This window comes from Mustela erminea, chromosome 10 (assembly GCF_009829155.1).
Source record: "Mustela erminea isolate mMusErm1 chromosome 10, mMusErm1.Pri, whole genome shotgun sequence".
Taxonomy (NCBI): domain Eukaryota; kingdom Metazoa; phylum Chordata; class Mammalia; order Carnivora; family Mustelidae; genus Mustela; species Mustela erminea.
The window spans coordinates 23,693,649-23,716,767 of record NC_045623.1 but is presented as its reverse complement, the minus strand read 5'-3'; the positions used below and the strand labels follow the sequence as shown (position 1 = coordinate 23,716,767).

At 39.2% G+C, this 23,119-nt stretch overlaps 1 long non-coding RNA gene across 1 annotated transcript; it reads left to right on the top strand.

Moving 5' to 3' along the window:
- The first annotated feature begins 331 nt into the window (after positions 1–331).
- LOC116567760 lies at positions 332–22,249 on the top strand. Its single transcript, XR_004276325.1, has 3 exons — positions 332–554; positions 4,607–4,649; positions 22,209–22,249. It is a non-coding gene; the product is annotated as an uncharacterized LOC116567760 (long non-coding RNA).
- Positions 22,250–23,119: the final 870 nt, after the last annotated feature.

The following is a 23,119-nucleotide window of genomic DNA, read 5'->3' as shown; positions in this document are numbered from 1 at the left end:
GTATTTGAACGTCTTAATCTCGATTTTCTTCGGTGGGTCCTTAATTCATTTTACGTTGAATTTTTTCTGCATCTTCAGAGCGTATGGCACATGCCCTATTCCCTTCTGTTCCAGTACTATGTTTTGTACAGTTTCCTGTAAATAGCAATAGACACTGGCAGGTTGGCTCAGTGTTCTTGCAGTATTTACAGCGGACATTCCTCGGCATAATTAATCTCTTTTTAAAATGTTGGTCCCATTCTCATCAGCACCAACCCAGTGCCTTGAAATGAATTGAAAGGCTAAAGGGATGAGGATAAAAGCTTCATCTGGGTCTAGGGATGAGGTGAGAGGGAAAAAGCCCCCACAAATCTGGTACTTTTTTCTCCCGAGCGGTGAAAAGCAATAAGCTGTACTCTAGAAAAGAAAGGAAACAGGAATTACGAGCCTTTTCCCTACATGGTACACTGTCTTCGGTTTAGAGCAAAGCAGAAGCTGGCCAGTTTTTGAGTTCTGTAGCATATCTCAGTAAGGGTTGGATTTAGGAGCATCAAGAAGCAGAGGTCTTAATTCAGGTATGACTGTGTTTTTTCTTTCTCTCTTTCCCTTAATTTAAGTAAGCGTATATTGTTTTATATTTGTTTGAGTCCGTGATCTGTTTTCATCCCGTATGTACCTGATAAACTCCATTTCATCCCATATGTTCAGTTCTTTCTCTTCCAAGTTTATAGAATCCCAGAAATCCTTTTCTCCAGAGAAAATGCTATCATTAGTACCATTAATTCTAATGTCAGTTTGAACTTCTTTATTCCAGCACACTCTGCAGCATGAAATCTTGAAGAGTAGCTGTAGAGAATGAATGATTGGTGCTCAGCCAAGCTTTGCTTAGGTCTTTCCACCACCAAAACAATTAGGTGAAAAGGGGAAAATTCAATTGGCTATTGTTTTATCTGCCTGGTCCCAAACAGCCTATATGAATATTTTGGGAAACTTTTTGTACACTGGCAGTTGTATTTTCATCATGTGGCAAAAAGGATTCAGAGCAAAAGCTTCATTTTTTAAGAAATAGCCATTTCAGAAACAAATGAGGTCAATGAGCTTCTTGTTTTAGGAAGGGGGGGTAGTGGGGACGTTGGAGTGAGAGGAAGTCCTGTGTCAGAGGGCTCTGTGCACACTTTCCTGAAATACCTCAGCTATGTGTAAATGTAATCTGTTATTTTAACTATTCCTAATAGTTGCGTTTTGTCCTTTCTCACATTAAATTATAAAATCGATAACATAAATATGGCGGATCTTTATTTTTTCAAGGATTCCTTTCCTACCTCCCCTAGTCTCTAACAGGTCGCCTTTCATCCTTTCCAAAGACTTCAGAAGCTAATCAGTTTATTGTTAAAAAAATAAACACACTTTAGGAGACTACTGACCATTAGTCAGAGGGAAGGCCCTGAGTCACCCAAGTTTCTGCAGCTGGCAAAAAGGTATGAAAAAGCTCCTGGCCAGATCTGTATGTGCTGGAGCATCTGCATAAGTCGGGGAAACATGTTCATGGCACCCAGTGAAGAAAGGAAATGGTAAACGTAATGCAGTGGGCTTCTGTGCCTCAAGTGAAGCTTCATATTCAAAGGATATAGGAACTTAATTTTTCCAGGGGAGGGGGGTGGGGGATGGGGCGACAGGTGGTGGGCACTAAGGAGGGCACGTGATGGAGTGAGCACTGGGTGTTCTGTGCAGCTGATGCATCTCTGAACTCTACCTGTGATACATTTTATGTATCATACATACATAATAATACATTGTATGTTAATTAATAGAATTTAAATAAAAGTAAATTTTAAAACATTTTTTTCCTTCTCCTCCTCTAGCTAAGTATTTGTTTTGTATTGAAATGTTCCCTAGATTCACAAAATACTTAACAGACTCCATAAAGAAGAAAGACTCAGGAATCAGAGGACAGTCACCTAACATAACTTCTTTGGGAAGTATTCAGGAAAGCAGCCTCCCTCCAAAGCCCATGGTTAAATGAATCAGCGCTGCTTTCTCAGCATGTTTGGAATTCCCACTGAATGCAGTGAGTACAGGAATCCTGAGCAGCAAACATTTAAGGATTTTGTCAGGACAGGCACTGATCCTAAAGTTCTGACCTCTAACAGGGTCAGGCAGATTGCCTTGGTAAATTGTAAAGTGGGCTTTTGAAGACAAAGCTGCAACTTAAATGTTCACATATGTACCAATTGCTTGAATATTTTCAGAGAAAAAAAAATGAATGCCACTTATTTTTCAGTATAAGGTGTGATGACTATACCAAAACCCACAAAATGTGAAAGAGTAAAGAAAAGCTGTCAGGTGACAACCAATTGTTTTTATTCCAGAGATATAGGTAAGAAATATGAATGAATAGATAGATAGATGATCGATCGATAGACAGACAGATAGATATGGAAGGCTACAGAAGAAACTAGAAACTGGTTGTCTTTGAGGAAAAGAGTTGAGGGCCTAGCAGTCAGATACAATGCACAGTTTATAATATTGTAATATTTTAATTTCTTTCCTTGTACATATACAGCTTTTTTAAAAGAATGAGAAGTGCTTTAGAAATGCAAATATTTTCACCGTGAAGTCTTTATTCCCATAATACTAAAAGTAAATGCCTGGCCAATAGATTCTGTGCTGTTACCATGACATCCCCTGATTTTCTTTACCTGATAACACCAGCTTGTGTCTCTAAAACTCTTTAAAACTCCCAAAATGATTTCACCTATATTACCTAATTTGTAAGATCACTTTCTTATTTATTATTATTTGTTACTTAGCTCTTCAAGTTTTCTTCTCTTAATATGTGTTCATCATATTGAATTGCAGTGGTCTTGTTCCCCTGTACCACACACAAAAACCATGAAGATATTTTCTTCAGTAGTTTCTAATCAAGGTCTATTTGATACTTTAATGCTTTCTTCTATCAGTCCTGGATGAAGCTATAACAGAATTATAAAGCTCAGGCTGTCAGAATAGAGACCGTCAGGATACGGTTTTTCTTGAGAGCTATGTGGCATTCTATCACGATTCAGTTTGATGTTACCTTTGTCTTATCCCACTGGGCCCAAGCCAGAGTGTTCAAGAGTGGACCCTAAGGGTAAATGAAAATAGTAGTCAAAATTAAATGGAGGGGGGTGCCTGGGTGGCTCAGAGGATGAAAGCCTCTGCCTTCAGCTCAGGTCATGATCTCAGGGTCCTGGGATCAAGCCCCGCATCGGGCTCTCTGCTCAGCAGGGAGCCTGCTTCCCTCTCTCTCTCTCTCTCTCTCTCTCTCTCTGCCTGCCTCTCTGCCAACATGTGATCTCTGTCTGTCAAATAAATAAATAAAATCTTTTTAAAAAAATTAAATGGAGGGTGTGGCAAGGGAGTGGGCCTATAGGGTATTATGAAATTTGTCTGTCCCCAAATCTTTCTCTGCAGAGGGGGTAAATACCACTGCTTTTCATACAAATAGATGATCAGGTAAGGGAAAAAAAGCTATTCTCTTTCCTTGTATTTGCTTTATTAGGTTTACAGACATACCTTAGTCCTCTTTTTTTCCATTAATGCTCATCAGGCTCAATCTCTTTCCAAGTGCTGTTCTGTTTAGCAATATTGTTGCAATTGGTTTATCCAGCCATTTTATACTGAAAAGGGTGACGCAGATGGTGGGTGACCCGCTGTGAGGGGGCTGATGGCTCCCCTGATGAACATCCCTGTTCAGTTCTTTCAGAGATTCTCCTGCCTGCCAGCGATTAAGAATACCTTGAATAACAATGAGGGAGACCCTGGTCTACTGTTCTGCATTCTTTCTTCTGTTAAAAAAAAGACATCATAGGTCCAGAATGGAGTTACTTGTACTAAGCCCGTGTCCCCAAACCAAGACTTACTACCTATCTTAATTATAGTTTCAACCTCTCCCAGGAACGGAAACTTAGGCCAGTCAACCTGGAATTACCTGGTCAGTGCTAGTGAGGTCATTGTCTGAAGGTGAGACTTTGCCTGAAGCAATCCACTCTTTGCTCGAAGTTTTCTTGTCCTGCCTCTTTCTGCCTATAATTATCTTCCACTTTGTACAGCTCCTTAGAGCTCCTTTAGAAAAAAAAAAAAAAAATTACATATGTATTTGAGAGAGAGAGAGCATGGAAGGAGAGGGAAGGGAATCTTAAGCAGACCTCGCCTGAGCCTGAGGCCTGAGGAGGGGTGTGATGGCACAACCCTAAGATCAGGACCTGAGTCGAAGCCAAGAGACCATCGCTTAACCAACTGAGTCACCCAGACACCCCATAAGAGCTTATTGGTGTGGGTTTTTGTTTTTTTTTTAAGATTTTTTATCTTTTTATTTGAGAGAGAGCAGGAGTGGCCTGGAGGAGCAAAGGGAGACGATCAGCAGGGTCCCTGCTGAGCAGAGAGCCAGATGTGGGATTCGATCGCAGGACCCTGAGATCATGACCTGAGCCAAAGTCAGACCCTTAACCAACCGAGCTACCCAGGCGCCCCTCAGAGTTCCTTTTTATTTGCTAGATGGTATGCTACCTCATTCATGAATTGTTGAACAAAACCACTAAGATCTTTAAAATTTATTTGGTTGAATTTTGTTCTCTTGCTTCTACAGGGGCACTTCCAGACTATTCTCAAAGAGTGGCCAACATGAAATGGTAATGTAATCCACAACCTGTCACTCTTCTCCTCGAAACTCTCCAATGGCTTCCTACTTCATGTAGAGTGGAAGCCAGACAGGCCCGGCATCCTCTCCTATATACTCTGACTTCTCCGCTCTGCCCCAGCCACACCGCCCCCGTCGCTTTTGTCTGAACGTGCTAGACACACTCTCACGTGGTGGTTTGGCTCTTGTTTCCCTCCCCAGAATGCTCTCCCATGGATATCCACGTATCAGTATCTCATCTCCTTCAAGATTTTGTTCAAATGCTCATTGTCGGTGTGGTTCTTCTGACCAACCCAGTGAAATCTACAGTCTCCCTTTGCTTTGTACCTTTGGTCCCTTCATGCTCTAGTTTTCTTCATGGTACTTCCACCATCTGGTTTCTTAGATATTTTGCTTATTTCTTTTATTTCTTCTCTCTCTTCTCCGCATAAATGTACTCCTTGATATTGGGGATTTTTGTATGACTCGTTCCCTCCTGTGTTCCTGCACGGTGCCTGACACTTGGCAGGTACTACTATATAAAGTCTCAAACACTACTTACTAAATATTCGTTTGAAGGAATGCACGAACGCATTGCAGAAAATGCATTTCCTGTCAGATATGGTCTGGAAAGCACATGCGGCAAGCAGCAAGGAATCTGAATTTCGGTTTGACTGGGTCTCCTAGAAGCTGGGTCTTCTATGCAGTTCCACCTCTGAGCCTTATTTTCCTAATTTTTAAAAAACCTATCTTGCGGGGAGGAGTCAAGATGGCCGAGAAGTAGCAGGCTGAGTCTACTTCAGGTAGCAGGAGATCAGCTAGATAGCTTATCTAAAGATTGCAAACACCTCCAAATCCAACGGCAGATCGAAGAGAAGAACAGCAATTCTAGTAACAGGAAATCAACCACTGTCTGAAAGGTAGGACTGACGGAGAAGTGAATCCAAAGCGACGGGAAGATAGACCCTGGGGGGAGGGGCCGGCTCCCGGCAAGCGTTGGAGCAACGGAGCACAAAACCAGGACTTTTTAATGTCTCTTCCGCTGAGGGACATCGCTCCAGAGGCTAAACTGGGGTGAAGCCCATGTGGGGTCAGCATGGCCTCAGGTCCTGCAGGGTCACAGAAGAATCGGGGGTGTCTGAGTGTCGCAGAACTTGAAGGTATCAGAATGGGGAAGCTGGCTACAGAGACAGAGCCGAAGAGTGAGCTCTTAGCTCGGGGTTACCTTGAACTGGTCGCAGGCTCAGTGAGCTAGGAGCCTGGCCAGAGGCCACGGAGACGGGAGTAATTGGGCGCTGTTCTCTGAGGGCGCACTGAGGAGTGGGGCCCCGGGCTCTCGGCTCCTCCGGGCTGGAGATCAGGAGGCCGCCATTTTCATTCCCATCCTCCAGAACTCTACAGAAAGCGTTCAGGGGACAAAAGCTCCTGAAAGCAAACCCGAGCTGATTACTCAGCTCGGCCCCTGGTAAGGACGGTGCAATTCCGCCTGGGGCAAAGACACTTGAGTATCACTACAACAGGCCCCTCCCCCAGAAGATCAACAAGAAATCCAGCCAGACTAAGTTTACCTACCAAGGAGTGCAGTTTCAATACCAAGGAGAGCAGCGGAATTCCAGAGGAGGTGAAAGCAAAGAACGGAACTCATGGCTTTCTCCCCATGATTCTTTAGTCTTGTAGTTAATTTAATTTTTTTTCTTTTTCAATTTTTTTCTCTTCTTCTGCTAAATTTTTTTTAACTTTTACCTTTTTTTTAACATTTTTTAATTAGTTTATCTAATATATATATATTATATTTTTTCTTTATTCATTTTCTTTATTTTAATTGTTTCTTTCTTTCTTTTTTTTTTTCTGAACCTCTTTTTATCCCCTTTCTCCCCGCCATGATTTGGGATCTCTTCAGGTTTGGTTAAAGCATATTTTCCTAGGGTCTTTGCCACCCTTTTAGTATTTTACTTGCTCCTTCATATACTCTTATCTGGACAAAATGACAAGGCAGAAAAATTCACCACAAAAAAAGAACAAGAGGCAGTACCAAAGGCTAGGGACCGAATCAATACAGACATAGGTAATATGTCAGATCTAGAGTTCAGAATGACGATTCTCAAGGTTCTAGCTGGACTCAAAAAAGCATGGAAGATACTAGAGAAACCCTCTTGGGAGATATAAAAGCCCTCTCTGGAGAAATAAAAGAACTAAAATCTAACCAAGTTGAAATAAAAAAAGCTATTAATGAGGTTCAATAAAAAATGGAGGCTCTCACTGCTAGGATAAATGAGGTAGAAGAAAGAATTAGCGATATAGAAGACCAAATGACAGAGAATAAAGAAGCTGAGCAAAAGAGGGACAAACAGCTACTGGACCATGAGGGGAGAATTTGAGAGATAAGTGACACCATAAGATGAAACAACACTAGAATAATTGGGATTCCAGAAGAAGAAGAAAGAGAGAGGGGAGCAGAAGGTATATTGGAGAGAATTATTGGAGAGAATTTCCCTAATATGGCAAAGAGAATAAGCATCAACATCCAGGAGGTGCAGAGAAACCCCCTCAAAAATCAATAAGAGTAGGTCCACACCCTGTCACCTAATAGTAAAATTTACAAGTCTTAGTGACAAAGAGAAAATCCTGAAAGCAGCCCAGGAAAAGAAGTCTGTAACATACAATGGTAAAAATATTAGATTGGCAGCAGACTTATCCACAGAGACCTGGCAGGCCAGAAAGAGCTGGCATGATATATTCAGAGCACTAAACGAGAAAAACATGCAGCCAAGAATACTATATCCAGCTAGGCTATCATTGAAAATAGAAAGAGAGATAAAAAGCTTCCAGGACAAACAAAAACTGAAAGAATTTGCAAACACCAAACCAGCCCTACAGGAAATATTGAAAGGGGTCCTCTAAGCAAAGAGACAGCCTACAAGTAGTACATCAGAAAGGAACGGAGACAATATACAGTAGCAGTCACCTTACAGGCAATACAATGGCACTAAATTCATATCTCTCAATAGTTACCTTGAATGTTAATGGGCTAAATGCCCCAATCAAAAGACACAGGGTATCAGAATGGATAAAAAAACAAAACCCACCCATATGTTGCCTACAAGAAACTCATTTTAGACCCGAAGACACCTCCAGATTTAAAGTGAGGGGGTGGAAAAGAATTTACCATGCTAATGGACATCAGAAGAAAGCAGGAGTGGCAATCCTTACATCAGATCCATTAGATTTTAAGCCAAAAACTATAATAAGAGATGAGGAAGGACACTATATCATACTCAAAGGATCTGTCCAACAAGAAGATCTAACAATTTTAAATATCTATGCCCCCAACGTGGGAGCAGCCAACTATATAAACCAATTAATAACAAAATCAAAGAAACACACAATAATAATACAATAATAGTAGGGACTTTAACACTCCCCTCACTGAAATGGACAGATCATCCAAGCAAAAGATCAACAAGGAAATAAAGGCCTTAAATGACACACTGGACCAGATGGACATCACAGATATATTCAGAACATTTCATCCCAAAGCAACAGAATACACATTCTTCTCTAGTGCACATAGAACATTCTCCAGAATAGATCACATCCTCGGTCCTAAATCAGGCCTCAACTGGTATCAAAAGATTGGGATCATTCCCTGCATATTTTCAGACGATAATGCTCTGAAGCTAGAACTCAATCACAAGAGGAAATTTGGAAAGAACTCAAATACATAGAGATTAAACAGCATCCTTCTAAAGAATGAATGGGTCAACCAGGAAATTAAAGAAGAATTGAAAAAATTCATGGAAACAAATGATAATGAAAACACAATGGTTCAAAATCTGTGGGACACAACAAAGGCAGTCCTGACAGGAAAATACATAGTGGTACAAGCCTTTCTCAAGAAACAAGAAAGGTCTCAAGTACACAACCTAACCCTACACCTAAAGGAGCTGGAGAAAGAACAAGAAAGAAACCCTAAACCCAGCAGGAGAAGAGAAATCATAAAGATCAGAGCAGAAATCAATGAAATAGAAACAAAAAAAAACCACAATAGAACAAATCAACGAAACTAGGAGATGATTCTTTGAAAGAATTAATAAGATTGATAAACCCCTGGCCGGACTTATCAAAAAGAAAAGAGAAAGGACCCAAATAAATAAAATCATGAATGAAAGAGGAGAGATCACAACTAACACCAAAGAAATACAAACAATTATAAGAACATACTATTAGTTCTTTTTTTTTTTAAAGATTTTATTTATTTATTTGACAGAGATCACAAGCAGGCAGAGAGGCAGGTAGAGAGAGAGGAGGAAGCAGAACCCCCGCTGAGCAGAGAGCCCGATGCAGGGCTCGATCCCAGGACTCTGAGATCATGTCTCGAGCCGAAGGCAGCGGCTTAACCCACTGAGCCACCCAGGCGCCCCAAACATACTATTAGTTCTTAAAGAAGAACTAATTCCTATTCTCCTGAAACTGTTCCAAAAAATAGAAACGGAAGGAAAACTTCCAAACTCATTTTATGAGGCCAGCATCACCTTGATTACAAAACCAGACAAGGATCCCACCAAAAAAGAGAACTACAGTCCAATATCCTTGATGAACACAGATGTGAAAATTCTCACCAAAATACTAGCCAGTAGGATTCAACAGTACATTAAAAGGATTATTCACCACGACCAAGTGGGATTTATTCCAGGGCTGCAAGGTTGGTTCAACATCTGCAAATCAATCAATGTGATACAACACATTAATAAAAGAAAGAACAAGAACCATATGATACTCTCAATAGATGCTGAAAAAGCATTTGACAAAGTACAGCATCCCTTCCTGATCAAAACTCTTCAAAGTGTAGGGATAGAGGGCACATACCTCAATATCATCAAAGCCATCTATGAAAAACCTGCCACAAATATCATTCTCAATGGAGAAAAACTGAAAACTTTTCCGCTAAGATCAGGAACACAGCAGGGATGTTTATTATCACCACCATTATTCAACATAGTATAGAAGTCCTAGCCTCAGCAATCAGACAACAAAAGGAAATTAAAGGCATCCAAATCGGCAAAGAAGAAGTCAAACTATCACTCTTTGCAGATGGTATGATACTATATGTGGAAAACCCAAAAGACTCTACTCCAAAACTGCTAGAACTTGTATAGGAATTCAGTAAAGTGTCAGGATATACAATGCACAGAAATCAGTTGCATTTCTCTACACCAATAGCAAGACAGAAGAAAGAGAAATTAAGGAGTCAATCCCATTTACAATTGCACTCAAAACCGTAAGATACCTAGGAATAAACCTAGCCAAAGAGGCAAAGAATCTATACTTAGAAAACTATAAAGTACTCATGAAAGAAATTGAGGAATACACAAAGAAATGGAAAAATGTTCCATGCTCCTGAATTAGAAGAATAAATATTGTGAAAATGTCTATGCTACCTAAAGCAATCTACACATTTAATGCAATTCCTATCAAAGTACCATCCATCTTTTTCAAAGAAATGGAACAAATAATCCTAAAATTTATATGGAACCAGAAAAGATCTCGAATAGCCAAAGGAATATTGAAAAAGAAAGCCAAAGTTGGTAGCATCACAATTCCGGACTTCAAGCTCTATTACAAAGCTGTCATCATCAAGACAGCACGGTACTGGCACAAAAACAGACACATAGGTCAATGGAACAGAATAGAGAGCCCAGAAATAGACCCTTAACTCTATGGTCAACTAATCTTCGACAAAGCAGGAAAGAATGTCCAATGGAAAAAAGACAGCCTCTTCAATAAATGGTGTTGGGAAAATAGGATAGCCACATGCAGAAGAATGAAATTGGACCATTTCCTTACAACACACATGAAAATAGACTCAAAATGGATGAAGGACCTCAATGTGAGAAAGGAATCCATCAAAATCCTTGAAGAGAATACAGGCAGCAACCTCTTCGACCTCAGCCACAGCAACATCTTACTAGGAACGTCACCAAAGACAAGGGAAGCAAGGGCAAAAATGATCAAGATCAAAAGCTTTCGCACAGCAGAGGAAACAGTTAACAAAACCAAAAGACAACTGACAGAATGGGAGAAGATATTTGCAAATGACATATCAGATAAAGGGCTAGTGTCCAAAATCTATAAAGATCTTAGCAAACTCAACACCCAAAGAACAAATAATCCAATCAAGAAGTGGGCAGAAGACATGAACAGACATTTCTGCAAAGACATCCATATGGCCAACGGGCACATGAAAAAGTGCTCCATATCACTTGGCATCAGGGAAATACAAATCAAAACCACAATGAGATATCACCTCACACCAGTCAGAATGGCTAAAATGAACAAGTCAGGAAATGACAGATGCTGGCGAGGATGCGGAGAAAGGGGAACCCTCCTACACTGTTGGTGGGAATGCAAGCTGGTGCAACCACTCTGGAAAACAACATGGAGGTTCCTCAAAATGTTGAAAATAGAGGTACCCTATGACCCAGCAATTGCACTACTGGGTATTTACCCTAAAAATACAAACGTAGTGATCCGAAGGGGCACGTGTACCCGAATGTTTATAGTGGTAATGTCTACACTAGCCAAACTATGGAAAGAACCTAGATGTCCATCAACAGATGAATGGATAAAGAAGACATGGTATATATGGAATACCACATGGAATACATGGAACAATGGAATACTATGCAGCCATCAAAAGAAATGCAATCTTGCCATTTGTGATGACGTGGATGGAACTAGAGGGTATCATGCTTAGCGAAATAAGTCACGCGGAGAAAGACAACTATCATATGATCTCCCTGATATGAGGAAGTGGTGATGCAACATGGGGGGTTAAGGGGGTAGGAGAAGAATAAGTGAAACAAGATGGGATTGGGAGGGAGACAAAGCATAAGTGACTCTTAATCTCACAAAACAAACTGAGGGTTGCTGGGGGAAGGGGGGTTGGGAAAGTGGGGTGGGGTTATGGACATTGGGGAGGGTATGTGCTATGGTGAGTGCTGTGAAGTGTGTAAACCTGGCGATTCACAGACCTGTACCCCTGGGGATAAAAATATATTATATGTTTATAAAAAATAAAAAATTTAAAATAAACCTATCTTGCAGGACTATTGCAGTCTTCAAAAACAAAGCTATTTCAGAGAGTACAGTCTGTGTTTGCACGAAGAAGGAATTTAATTTCTCCTTTTGCTCGCCTTCCCCTCCCCCATATACTCACAATCCAGGGTTGATATCAACCTTACCTTAGGAAAATTAGGTTTCATTTGGAACAGACTTTTTCTTTAATTGTCACTGAAATAAATTCCCAGTTAGGTGAACATCTTACCTAAGAGATGGGAGGCAGTTAAAGAGACTCTAATAGAATTTGGGTCCATCATCTTTTGGTGTGTAAGCAAATAATATGGGAAACAGGCATCACATGCCTTCTTTCTGTCCCTGCCCACAGATTGGAGTTTGAGGTAAGGAACAAGAAATGGAACAGACTTTGCATTTTTTTATGTTTAGCCAAGCTCCTCTAGTTTGCATAGTCATAATTCAAATGACCAACTTTGAGGTTTTAGTATTCTGTGCCTTTGCTTTGTCCCAACTAGGAAAAATGAATGCTGTTGTTTTGAATTCTGAATTTTATTTTTTATTTTTTTGAATTCTGAATTTTAAATACATTGCAGTGTAGAAACCCAAGAATGCCTTAAAGCTTTTAAATATTTTAAAGGTACATCCATGAAGCTGTTTTAGGGGTTTCAATGATTTTTAAAAAATAATTTTTGCATCCAATGAACTGATTAGACAATATAATAAAACCATATTGCTCAAATTTTCCTAACTTTTTTTTCTAACAATTTCCCTCAGGATTTCTCTTACATGCTGGTCAATTTGAATAGATTCTCAATGAATACTTTTGATTGATTAATGTATAACTAACTTGTTCAGGGCCTGGATTTGCCTTTTTTAATAAAACCCCCTTGAAAAATAGTGCAAATAATTTGTGCAAGTAAGATTGGAAAAAAAGGAATGTTAAAAATACTCCAGAAAACAGATTTTAGAAATGGCTCCTCATACGTGAATATTTCACACTTTGAGATATTCTAAGCACAGGTGAAGAGGATTCTAGTTTTGGATCTGCTCTCCCTACACTTCAGCTCTGAGGGGCCCGTTTAACAAAAAGTTCTTGGTTCACCTGGATCATGTTGCTTTGTCTCTCCCTCTTGAGCTTGGGCCTTTGTCCTGTTTGCCCCTCCTACACTTTTACCATCCAGTTTGCAATCCTGATAAGGATTCCTAGAACTTGTGTTCTTTTTTTTTTTTTTTTTTAAAGGTTTTATTTACTTAGTTGACAGAGATCACAAGTAGCAGAGAGGCAGGGAGAGAGAGGGAGGGAAGCAGGCTCCCCACTGCGCAGAGAGCCCAATGCGGAGCTTGATCCCAGGCTCCTGGTATCATGACCTGAGCTGAAGGCAGAGGCTTAACCCACTGAGCCACCCAGGTGCCCCACCAGTACTTGTACTCTTACCCAAGTTTGTGTGTCTCACTTCTGGTCTATAGTGTGTGTGTGTGTGTGTGTGTGTGTGTGTGTAAATAAATAAATTTGTATCTATCCTATATGTGTGTGTCATATATATGTAATATCTGAGATAGAATGAGAGAGAAAATTTTTTCCAACAAAAAGTTCTTCAAGTTTTCAGGCATGAGAGTGAGATAATCAACTGTACGGTGGGGTAGGGGAGAGCCTGGCTGGGGCCAGAGAGACCCACTGAAGAGTAAGAAAGTATAAAAACTTTGAACTATGGCCTAGATATGGAAGGAATAATTGAGTGTTTAAATGAAGACATTGCTATTTAATACGTTGTTTGCAATATTTTTTCTATCAGTAGGAGAATTGAATAGACCAGACAATAATGTTTTCATTGTTAACCTTGTAACACAACAATAGGAAGTATCTGACAGTTTGTAACACAACAATAAAGTAAGAAAACTCAAAAGCAATCTCTCAGAGTTCATTATTAGGCAATAATCTCTTCCTCAATTTCCCTCACAACTCTCTGGAACAATAACACAAAAGATCTTGTTATTTCATTGGTACTTATGAGCCAATTTATACATTCTCTCCACCAATGCACCTGCCCCCTGCCAGCCTGGGTTGGGTACCATACCTACACATTCCCATAGTACTCTGTTCTTGCCTTTATTCTAGAGCATAGCATGCCATTTTGCAGGTCCACAGTCCTTTATTTGAAGTTCTGAAAACCAGAAGTTTATTTTCTGATTAATGCCAAGTCTTATTTGGCAGCAAAATCTGATCTGCACTGACATGAAGCTATTTATAACGTTATGTTTTACTGCAGAAATATTCTTATTTGTTTATGGGAGGCTGCTGTAGGCTCTCTCGGGGTTTTATGTATTAAACATTATATGCATACTTTCACCCTTCTAAACTCCACAAAGAGCACTGCTTCTGAAATACCTGTGGCCCCAGGGCTTTGGACAAACCCAGGGAGCTCCACTGGCACCTGCTTGCTAGTCTGTGTCCCCACCAGAGGGGGAGGCCTCCAGTCAGTCTCCAGGCCTTGTCCCTGCCCAGGGCCTAGGGTGACCCAACAAATAAAAATAATCCAGTGAAAATTTGCTTTTAAGTTAACATATTTAAATGTATTGACTTTCCTCTGTTCTTATTTTTCAAATGTTGCTACTTTGAGAAAGAAGAGTGAGGGCTGGGGTGCCCCGTTGGTAGAGTTTGGGACTCTTGATCTCAGGGTTGTATGTTTGAGCCATAGAGGTTACTAAAATAAAAAAAGGAAAAAAAAAAAAAAAAAGAGGTGTCAAGGCAAACAATCCTTTTTTTTTTTTTTAATTTCTTTTTTTAACCAAAAACACAAATATTTGGCCAGGTTGAAAAATCCACAAGAGAACCAAGAATAATATCATGTTTCCTGGTTTTTAGATTTGTGTTTTCTTACCCAGATAAGACTAATATTATAAATGCCAGATAAATCAAAGGCCAAAAGAAACAACTTTCTTTAAAATGCTATTGAGGGGCATCTGGGTGGCTCACTGGGTTAAAGCCTCTGCCTTCGGCTCGGGTCATGATCCCAGGGTCCTGGGATTGAGCCCCGCATCAGGCTCTCTGCTCATCGGGGAGTCTGCTTCCTCCTCTCTCTCTGCCTGCCTCTCTGCCTACTTGTGACCTCTGTTTGTCAAATAAATAAAAAAATAAAATCTTTAAAAAAATGCTATAGAACTCTTACTAGCTAAAAAGCAAAAAAAAAAATATATATATACATATATCTGTATAGGCAAGGATATAGTGAAATGGGCATTCTCAAATGATGCAAAGTGTCCAGAAAGCCCTTTACAATAGAATCTAGAAAGTTAGAGTTTATGTCTGCAATAGAAATAATAGGAGAATATTTAACACTTATTACCTAAGAAACTTTTCTGTTCTTGAAGCATATCAGCTTGGTTATTTCTTTAGGAGAGTCTTGCAAAGGAGTTACTTTCTCTGAAAGCAGCCAATATTTTTAGTTCTGTAAGGCCTGCTACATTAGTATTTTTATATGGAAAGTTTTTAAAGCTTTCTTTTGTTCAAACACCCTTGTTAAACATTATAGCTCCTACTCCATCTTGTTTAAAAACATTGTATGAGTGTATGACAAGGTAGTTTAAAAATTTCTCATATGGAGTATGTTTTGTTGGTTTCAGATTATAATTCTATTACTATATTACAATGCATGGTACTTTTTGAAGACCCTATCGAAACAGTGTCAACAATGCGTCACGACCTGCACATTGTATTAAATAAAATTCATATAAAGCACAAAATCTACTGTATGTAGATGAAATATAAAGTTTTAATATGGAAATTAGTGACTTCCACAACCTTTAGAAGAGTTAGGAGATTAAAGACAGGGAAGCTGTGCCCAATAATCTCGGTTTGCATTGCCACGGTGGTTGGCTCCATGAACATTCTAGGGAACCTCTCTTTCTCTCCATCTCTAGGAAGCTCTACCAGCTACATAAACGTGCAGCACTAAAACAGGTAATTTTCAAGCAGCTCCCACTGGCCATCTCAATTGTCGATGGAACCAAAGAGGGTAATTTGCTGGAACTCATTCTGAAGCTGCTGTGAGCCCCATGTCTACAGTCAGCCCACACATCTGTCACCGCCCTGCTTGAATAATAGCTTCTGCTCTTTCCCTTTCCAATGTCACGTTAAGTGCCTGTTCCTGGCCAACCCTGACCTGGAACCATCTGGGGAGGAGGATGTGGGGAACTATGGTTCTATGTTTCCTCTGAGATGCATGGATCATAAATGGGAAAGCAGTGATGCCAAGATGACAACAGATCACAATGTTTGTTTCAGTGTCGATGACAGCTGGGTCATGTTTTTCTTTGCTGGTTTTCCATTCCATTAGTACTCTTTCAGCCCAACTCACTATGTCATTGGTTGACTGAGACCCAGGAATCTCTCAGCAAGCAAGTAAAGCAGAAGTACAAGTGAATTCATCCTTGAGATACCATACTGTCCATTAAAACTTACTGCTAGTCGGTTCTTCATTCCAAGATATCTGATGCACATGAAGCTGAAGTAACACATTTAATCCCCTCATTACCCTTTGTTAAGACCAAATAAAATTAAGGAAACAAGGCTTTCCACTGGTATGTTTCCTAGAAGGAACTTTGTACCTAGCACTTCTATTTGGAAAAAATCTCTAACAGTCTTCATGAACTATCGGAAAACGATAAATTTTTGGCAAAGTTTTAATTTAAATTTGTAGCCTCCTATACTCAAACTAGAATTAGTCATATACTTAAAAATTTATAAATGGATTTTGAATATTGATGTATCTCTAATTTTTCAACTTCTCTTTTTTTATACCTGCTTTTTTTTTTAAAATATACCTACTTTCTTTGGGCTCAAAGATAACTTATTTATATTATGCATTACTTTGTAGCTTTTCCTACAAATTTTGAGGACATTTTGAAGGAAAAAAATTTTGTTTTGTAGAACATTCTGTCAGGATATGAATAATAGCAAGGAGGACATTTTCATAAAACATTCATGGCCTAAATGGAATAAAATAACAAAATTATTAAGATAAAATGCCAGTACATAAGAACTATTATAAACATAATAATTATTGTATATCTATTATTCTGCCTTGCATTATAATTCAAAATTTTATAAATATTTTTTGGCTCAGAAGAGATATATTACTTTTCTTTGTATCATCTAATTTACCCTCTCCTGATATTCAATTTATTGAATATGATGTCTTTTTATTTAATCTGATACATTTTCTTCAGATGTTAATTTAACTATTTTTTCTAGTTATGTTATTCATAATTATGTATTAAAAGGAAAGCTTTCACAATCATCCCAGATATACATTTATACATCAAATGACACTGAAGTAGGCATTAATCAGCAAAGGAATCCAGGAAAATTAATCTAGCAGGACTGAATAAAATGAGCTAGAAGGAAATAGGCTTAAGGCAGAGATATAGTGGCTATAATTCTATTGCCATTATCTAAATAGGAGTTAATGAGGTCCTCAACTAGAGGAGAGATTGAAGAAATGAAAAGAAGGAACAATTGCAAAATGCAATTGAGGTCGGGCATCTGGGTGGCTCAGTGGGTTGAAGCCTCTGCCTTCGGCTTGCGTCATGGTCCCAGGGTCCTGAGATTGAGTCCCGCATTGGGCTTTCTGCTTAGCAGGGAGCCTGCTTCCCCCCCCCTCTCTCTCTCTGCCTGCCTCTCTGCCTACTTGTGATTTCTGTCAAATAAATAAATAAAATCTTAAAAGAAAATGCAACTGAGAGGTTTTGGTAACTGGCTGAATGTGAGAAGCAAGAGAAACTATCAAAGATTATTCTTAGGTATTTTTACATGGAAGATAATATGAGTATGAGAGAAAGAGATGCTGAGGTGATAATGGGAAGTACAGCCACAGCCAAGGGCAGACTTTTGGGGAGTCCCTACCCATGAAGACTGTGTAAGATGGTGATTCAAAAGGAAGGAGAACTGAAAGATCGAAGAGAAGGAAAATACCAGTTTCATAAAGCCATAGTCAAGAATTTAAGGGGATCATGGACAACACTGTTTAATGCTGCAGAAAAGGCTGGATTTTCTAGGAAATCTTTGGTGACCTTTCTTTATTATTATTATTAAAGATTTTATTTATTTATTTATTTGAGAGAGAGAGAGAGAGCATGCACAAGTAGGCAGAGCAGCCGCAGAGGGAGAGGCAGAGGGAGAAGCAGGCTCTCTACTGAGCAGGGAACCCCATATAGAACTCTATCCCAGAACCCTGGGATCATGATCTGAGTCAAAGATAGCTGCTTACCCAACTGAGCCGTCCAGGCACCCCTCGTTGGTGACCTTTAAGAACATGGGGTTCCATGGAGGAGTGAGAACAGAAACTAACTGTGAAAGGATTTAAGAAGTGAGTCAGAGATAAGGAAACATGACAGAGTATTCTTTCAATGAGAATAAGAAATCAAGTCATGAGGAGACATGGAAGAATCCTACATGCATATTTTAAGTGAAAGAAGCCAATGTGAAAAGACTACTGTATGATTCTAGCTGTATGACATTCTGGAAGAGGCCAAAGTATAGAGACAGAAAGAAGATCAGGGGTTGGGTGCCTGCGTGGCTCAGAGATCCTGAGGATCCTGGCATTGAGTGCCTCATCAGGGATTCCCCTCACTCTTTAATGAAATAAATGAAATCTTTAATTAAAAAAAAAAAAAGAAGAAGAAGATCAGGGGTTGCTGAGGGCTAGAAGGAAGGTGGGGATAAATAGACGGAGTACAGAGGATTTTTAGGGTGGTGAAACCATCCTGCATACCTTACTCGGGGATACATGTCATTATTGTACATTTGTCAAACCCATAAATCATATAACACCAGAATGATCATAAACTATGGATTTGAGCGATAATGATGTGTTAATAAACGTTCATCCATTACGACAAAGGCACCAGTGTGGAGCAGATGTCGATAAGGGAGAATTCTGCAAATATGTGGGAGTATATGGCCATGCTCTGTACCTTCCACTCAGTTTTTCTGTCAACCTAAAACCGCTCTAAAAAATAAAGTCTAGGGGTCCCTGGGTGGCTCAATTGGTTAAGCGACTGCCCTTGGCTCCAGTCATGATCCTGGAGTCCAGGGATTGAGTCCCGTGTCAGGCTCCCCCTGCCCCTCCACTTCTCATGCTTTCTCTTTCTCTCAAATAAATAAATAAAATTAAAAAAAATCTATTTATAAAAAGAATATATAACCATTTTTCATTAGTGTAAACTTCTGAAGTATATTCATGTATATATCACTTTTTTTTTCTTTTTTTTTTTAAAGCTGAGTGAATGCACAGGCAGGCAGAGAGAGAGGAAGGGAAGCAGGCTCCCCGCTAAACCGAGAACCCAATGCAAGGCTCGATCCCAGGACCCTGGAATCATGACCTGAGCTGAAGGCAGAGGCTTTAACCCCACTGAGCCACCCAGTCGCCCCTATATATCACTTTTATTGTCTTATTTTATAGCCCTTACAAATTTCAACAAAATATAACAACTTATTTCGAGGCCCAGTGAAATAAGTAGAGTATGATGGTATCATCCAGTTAAACATACGATAGAGATGTAGAATTAGTTACATTTAAGAATGACAGTGTGGTGTGAATTTTATACCATTACGGATGAATAAAGAATTACTAGATCTGTCTGTAAATGTTAATTGCACACCCCACTTATTTATTGCAGTGCTAACAGACCACCTCAAAGTTTAGCAGCAGAAAACAATAATTTATTACTATGTTTCACTGCTCTGGGGATTAACAGACAAAGCTGAACCCTTCTCAGTTGGGGTCAGCTGAGCCAGGAATCATCAGAAAGCTTCTTGGAAACTCAAGTGACTTGCTCCTGGGCTGGGATATCTACAAGAGCTGCGGACCCAGGGGCATTTCTCTTCCTTCTTTCCATGTGGCCAGTCTACATTTCTGACTTCTGCTTCATACAGCATGACAACCTAAAGAGCAAGCATTCCAAGAGATTCAAGAAGAGGCTTCAAGACCTGGGAATTAGTGTTGGAAGTCATGTAGCACCAGTTTCACCGTATTCTCTTAGGCAAAGATGTCATAGACCAGCCCAGATTCAAGGGAGTAGATACAGGGAAGGAAGAAATTGATGGTAGCCATCCTATAATTTATTTGGAGGATAAATGTATACAATATAGAAAAATAACTATATATATCCCTATAAAAAATTAAAAATAATGACAATGAATATTCAAGTATAAAATAATATGTGAAGGTAAGACCTTAATAATTAAGGTGACAAATAAGATGAAATCCTAGAGGTCTAATCAAAGACATTAAATTATTTTAGCAAGGTTTCTCAGGAGGTTAAGGACCTAATAACTGCACTGACCTTGGACATGCCTAATTAACCAAGTAATTCCAAACTATCTGCCTGCCAGCTAATTAAATCTGAACAACTCTGGACTTCTCAGACAAGAACTAAGTTCCAGAATATTTTTGGCCAAGGTATCATTTATCACATTCTCAAGGCTGCCTTTGATTTTCCCAGTCTGTCTTGAAGTCCTTGGGTCTCTAAAACCCTCTTCCCCTCCACATCAGCAGCACACTGGCAAATCTATGTGGTTCTGATTGTGTAGTTAATTATCATTTCAGTGAGCTTAAAACCTTTTCATCCTGAGTGGCTTGAAAAGATCTTGTTTTCTTTTATGCCTTTATTTTAGTTAAATTCCTTTTCATTCTATTTTGGTAAGACTTCCTATGTCTTTCAGAGTGTACTCCTCTTCCTTGAAATGACATTATAAATAAGGTTAACGTGTAAGTTGTTACTTTAATTTGATAAAATACAAAATCTCTACCTTACAAAATATTTTGAATGCCTTAAAAAACATTGCCTTTGCTGTGCACACAGGCAGAATGGAGTGATATTTTAAGATTTCCTGCAACTAGAAAGGTATGGAAAGTTTGACTGATTTATATTGTGTTCTGACTTCCTGAGGCAGTTTTCCTAATGCTATTCCATTTTACTCATACCATGAAACAAAGCTTGTTGTGTTTTTTTTCTTTTAAATCAAAATTCAATCTAGAACTGTGTATTTCAGTTTTGTTCTTTGTCTCTTAAGCTTCATTTTTATGGAATTTTATAAGAGTAACAATTATATTTTATAAAATTTCTGTTGAGGGGATGATTTGGGAAGCATTTGAGAAAAAGAATTCCCAGTTTAATTTTCAAAATTACCTTTAAAAATAAATAACTTGACTATTTAACGTACATTTGTTATTCTATAATTGCAGTTATTACCTGTACCACAAAATTTAAGAGTTTATTATCTATTATCTAATTGCTTTGTGTATGACGGTCACATCTTTGTGCAACAACAGTGTTCGTTCTTTGGGGCAGGAATCATATTTTACAGTCCTCTCGTATCCCTGAAGACTTTACTGCAGTGTTAGATGCGTGTGTGTAAAATCTCCCTTGATAAATCTGTGTTTATGTGATATTCTTTCAATTTAATTCTTATAATTTGAATACTTGCCTTCCTTAACCACACTCTATAGAAACATTATAGATTTTCCTGGCCTAGCTTAGACTTTTTTTTTTTTTTTTTGATTTATTTATTTATTTTAGAAAGAGAGAGAGAATGAGTGGGGGGGGGGGAAGAGTGTGAGGGAGAAAGCAGTCTCCCTGATGAGTGCAAAGCTGGAGTGGGGCTGGATCTCATGACTCAAGATCATGACCTGAGCTGAAACCAAGAGTCAGAGGCTTAACTGACTGCTCACACAGGCACCCCCTAGCTTAGTCTTAAATAGCGTTACCAATTATTTGTACATAGGTCTTTCTCATTTGATTCTTTCCCCTAAGAACTGAGATGGAAAATTTTAATCTTTTGAAAAGTCTCTCTCTCTCTGACATCTGTTTCGTACCGTGGCTATTTATTCATCAACTGGGGAAGATCAGTACACGGCTCTCCAACCAGACTATGTAGGTTCAGTTGTGCCGTTTACTAGCCTCATGTATTCACAAGGAAAACTTCAGTGCCTCAGTTTACTCCGTTTCAAGTAATAATTACTTAATAGGGTGGTTGTGAGGATGAAATGAGTTTGCTCATGGAAGCAAATAGAACAATTTTGTAGTAATTGAGCAATAAATGTTAGCTGCTGTTACTGTGGCATTGTTTATTTAGATTTAATAGTTTTTATTCTTTGCTAATGGTGTCGTCTTCTTAATGAGTTTACAGAATGCCTACTGAAACAATCACATTTTGAAAACTAAGCAGATTTGCTTTCACAAACCAACTTGTTTCTAAGCTGCTTCCTGGAGATTTAGAAATGAAAGTCAGGAACATTTTTTTTTTCCCATTACTCTTATTTAATCCTCCCATTCTTCAGCAAAAATCTTAAACCATGTGTTAGAGATACCGATATAGGCAAAATATTGAGTTCCTCCCACTCTCAGCTTCATTAGTTGAAGCCTAACCCCTGTTACGGTGGTATTTGGAGGTGGAACTTCTTTTTTTTTTTTTTTTGAGATTTTATTTATTTGACAGAGAGAGATCACAAGTAGGCAGAGAGGTAGGCAGAGAGAGAGGGGGAAGCAGGCTCCCCACTGAGCAGAGAGCCTGATAAGGGACTCGATCCCAGGACCCTGGGTTCATGACCTGAGTCAAAGGCAGAGGCTTTAACCCACTGAGCCACCTAGGCACCCAGGAGGTGGAACTTTTAGAAGTTAATAGGTCATGAGGGTGCAGCCCTCATGAATGGGATTAGTGCCCTCTCTCAGGCATGCGAAGACACAGCAAAACAGGAAGAAGGTGCTCACTAGCAACCAAATTATCTGGCCCCTTGACCTTGGACATTTCTGTCTCTGGAAATGTGAGAAATAGGTTTCCGTTGTTTATGCCACCCAGTCTTTGGTATTTTTGTTATAGCAGCCTGCACGAAGATGGATGCCAGCTTGAACAAACACACGGCCTATAGCTATGAAGATCTGACAGTGAGAGTCAGAAATACAAGGTCTCTCTAAGGATTGTAATATGATGTGGAGTATTTTTATATTCATGTGATCAAGAGGATAGAGCAAACAGCTGCCTGAATGTCAAGGAAATCTCTAAACAATTGATGTGTACATGAGTTGAGTCTTGAAGGTTGAATGTGCCTGGCAAAGATGAGAAGATCATTCCAGACAGAAACATACAAAGGCACAGAGTTGGGGAAGGGTCTGGAAGTATGAGGAATTGTGAGAAGTTCAGACCTACTAGAGCTTCTTACACACTACAGGAGTAGACGTATAGGAAACTTGAAATGTGAGTTGAGTTGTATTGGGGAGGATTTTTTTTTCTTTATACCTTAAGTCAAAGAGTTTCTATTTTATTCTATAAGTAGGATCCGGTAGTAAAAGCTCTTTCCAGTGGCGATTTTTAATGCAAGAATATAACATGACCAGTAAGAGAGTGAGAAC